This window comes from Staurois parvus, unplaced genomic scaffold, assembly GCF_062004578.1.
Source record: "Staurois parvus isolate SC_StPar_1 unplaced genomic scaffold, SC_StPar_1.0 ptg000380l, whole genome shotgun sequence".
Lineage (NCBI taxonomy): Eukaryota > Metazoa > Chordata > Amphibia > Anura > Ranidae > Staurois > Staurois parvus.
The window spans coordinates 1,583,010-1,587,012 of NW_028318176.1; positions in this window are offsets into that span (position 1 = coordinate 1,583,010).

Genomic DNA, 4,003 nt, shown 5'->3' on the forward strand with positions numbered 1-4,003 from the left:
TGTCCACCCAGAAGAGAGACTTTCCTGGTGTGTCAGGGATGGACTGGTGTATACAAGGGGCTCCCAGCAGACTGGACAATGGACAACCCATAGCAGAGAAGAGCCATCTTCCTGCCATCATCCCAGACAGAACCTTCTTCTACAACCACAAGAGCTCCACCTTCTCCAACCTACGAGTGTCCACCCAGAAGAGGAGCTGGAGATGGAAGGCAGGACACTGGGTGGAGCCATCTTTCTCCTCTGAGGACAGGCCCTGCTTCCAGCCAATAGGATTCTGCATAATTGAGAGGGGAGGAGCATTTCAGGGTGAACGTTTTGTTTGGTAGAGTGTAAATAAATGTAATGCTTAAAGGGCGACTCCACCCAGAAGGGATATTTCAGTGTTTGGTGATGGCGGGCTCCTCGGTGTGTTGGGGGTTCCGTCTCGGGGCCTCCGCACCCCCTGGGGGTTCCGACCGCAATATTGTTTATTATATATGGAATGGAGCAGGAGGAGCTGGAACAGAGGTGGGAGGGGAGATTCCATGAGGGGAGGAGACAGCATACAGGTGGGTGGGGGATATATGGAGGTGGGAGTGGACAGACCATGAGAGGGCAGGAAAACACAGACCATGGGGGTGGGAACACACAGAGGTGGGAGGGGACAGCCCATGGGAGGCGGGGACACAGGCGGCTTCTGTAGAGGGGGAGAATGACATCGGGGCTCTTCCTATATTCAGGGGTGGAGTCATCAGTTATCCAGGCTCCTCCCCCTACAATCATGGGTGGAGTCATCAGTACTCTGGGCTTCTCCCACTATAATTTGGGTCAGTCATCAGTTCTCCAGGCTCCTCCTCTCACATTTAGGGGTGTAGTCATCAGTGCTCTGGGCTCCCCCTCCTATCGTTTGGGGCGGAGTCAGTATTGTTACTGACTCCGCCCCAGTATTCATACAGTAACAATAAAGTTAGTTGACCGATGACGTCACGCTATCCCGGAAGTTCGGGTGTAACGCAATCACAGCGCTGATTCCGCTGGAACGCAGAACCCGGAAGAGGCGGGATTCCCTTTCTCTCTTCTGGAAGACGTTTGTGTACGGACGGTACTGTGCAGGTCAGTGAGAGGAGGGGGAGGGGGTGAGCTGGACCATCCCATCCCAGGGAGAGGGATGACCTGGACCATCTCGGGGGGAGGGAAGGAGAACTGGACCATACCATCCCGGGGGGGAGGGGAGGGATTAGCTGGACCATACCATCCCGGGGGGAGGGGAGGAGAACAGGACAATACCATCCCAGGGGGAGGGGAGGGATGAGCTAGGCCATCCCAGGAGGAGGGGAGGAGAACTGGACCATCCCATCCCAGGGAGCGGGGAGGGATGAGCTGGAGCATACCATCCCAGGGAGAGGGGAGGGATGAGCTGGACCATCCCAGGGGGAGGGAGGAGCTGAACTATCCCATCCCAGGGGGAGGGGAGGGATGAGCTGGACCATCCCAGTGGGAGGGGAGAAGGAGAACTGGACCATCCCAGGGGAGGGATGAGCTGGACCATCCCAGGGGAGGGGAGGGATGAGCTGGACCATCCCAGGGGGAGGGGAGGGATGAGCTGGACCATACCATCCCAGGGGGAGGGGAGGGATGAGCTGAACCATCCCAGGGGAGGGGAGGGATGAGCTGGACCATCCCAGCTGGAGGGATGAGCTAGACCATACCATCCCAGGTGGAGGGGAGAAGGAGAACTAGACCATCCCATCCCAGGGGGAGGGGAGAAGAACTGGAACATCCCATCCCAGGGGAGGGATGAGCTGGACCATCCCAGGGGAGGGGAGGGATGAGCTGGACCATCCCAGGGGGAGGGGAGGGATGAGCTGGACCATACCATCCCAGGGTGAGGGGAGGAAAACTGGACCATACCATCCCGAGGGGAGGGATTAGCTGGACCATACCATCCCAGGGGGAGGGGAGGGATTAGCTGGACCATGCCATCCCTAGGGGAGGAGAACTGGACCATACCATCCCAGGGGGAGGGGAGGGTTGAGCTGGACCATACCATCCCAGGGGGAGGGGAGGGATGAGCTGGACCATACCATCCCAGGGGGAGAAGGTGAGCTGGATCATACCATCTCAGGGGGAGGAGAGGAGGTCAGCTGGACCATATCATCCCAGGGGGAGGGATGAGTTGGATCATACCATCCCAGGGGGAGAAGGTGAGTTGGACCATACCATCCCTGGGGGAGGGGAGACAGTGAGTTGGACCATACCATCCCAGGGGGAGGGATGAGTTGGACCATACCATCACAGGGCGAGGGGAGAAGGTCAGCTGGGCCATACCTTCCGAGGGGAAGGGGAGGGATGAGCTTGGACTGTAACACTCCTGGATGGGGGACATTGTTAGGTGTATGGGGGGTTGGGGTCAGTTCAGGAAACATTTAGCCTTTCTCCTTTGTATAGATGACCCCAGTCTGACCTCGCATCACCTGACCCCAGCCAGACTGGGAGGAGCCCTAATTTATGTGACCTCCGACCCCGCCATAAGACTCTGGGGGTGTACAGACACTGGGGGAGCCAAACTGACACCAATAATCACCATACTTGGACCTCACCAACCTAACCCCTCCCCCATACACAGCATTGCCACCTCCCCCTATACAGTAAGGCTACCAGATTTTTAAAATAAACCGGGAGACACCCTCCTGACCACACCTGCCGTGCGGCACCTGGTGTGGTAGAATTGGATGACAGATGACAGGAGTGCGCAATGCGACCCCCCAGTACAGACTTCTCCCCTCCCCCCAATACGGACCACAGATCCCCCCCGGGTGCAGACTTCTCCCCTCCCTCCAATACAGACCATAAACCACCCAATACAGATCCCCCCTCCCCCCAGAGCTCAGATAGGGTGTTATGGACAGTAAGGGGGAGGTCCTCAGGGAAAGTCATGTGACAGTGTAGGTAATATCGGGGGAGGGGCTCAGTGGGAAGCCGATATTTCTGAGCCCTGAAGAATCCGGGGACTGCAGTGCAGAAATGAACAAAAAAACATGAGGCTGTCAGTGTTGGGGCCCACAGAGATGCTGGTGCTCCTCACTACCGCCACCCTGCACTGCACATCAGGGGGGCCGGACTCCAGGGATGCTTATTTCTCTGGGGACACACCTCTAAATGGGGACTCCAGGAAACAGGAACCAATGGTAACCATACACAGCACAGCCCCTCCTCCACCCCAGACCTATATATGGAGGATGTCATGTACCTGTCTGGTCATGTGACGGTTCAGCTCCTCCCCTTGTACCTGCATATGACAGAATGAAATCCTTTCATTATGGGAGGCTCCTTTTTTTCTGCTTCTTTCAGGTTTCTGGATGATGACGGCTCCAGCTGGGTTGTCCAATACTCCGATGTCTCCTCCAACCAAAGACCAGAGTGATGTCAGGTCCACCATAACCCCGCCCACAAGCAGAACCAATCCCCAAGGGGCACCTGAGGATAAAGCCATGCTCTTATCCAATATATTGAATGAGCAAGTAGAGGAGCCATTCTCCTGGCTGACCCACATGGCCATCACTGCCAGCCATGGTCATCTAGACCGGGATTTAAAGGAGGAGACCACAGACTGCCCCTCAGACCACTCCCTTCTGTCATCCACTCAGACACATTCTTATAAAGAGGACCTGTCTCCCCAGCACACGGACAGGTCCCCCCCTAGTGATGGTACATGTGGAGGAGACCTCCCACCCAGAGCTCAGACACAACTTCTCTCAGATTACATGAAGCAGGACCAAGATGATTTCACCAACTTAGAGATTGGAGAGCTGCCTAAAATGAAGGAGGAGTCCGAGAGTGTAACACAGGATCTATCATCTTCTCATGTTAAGGTGGAGCCCCTCCCATGGGAAGATGATGCCTTCACGGATCTCCCACGGTGCCCTTCCTCTCACATTAAGGAGGAGACCCCTTCATGTTACATCAGTTATCAGCAGACCCGGGTGGATATTAAAGCAGAGCCCTGCTTGGATAAAGAAGAAGG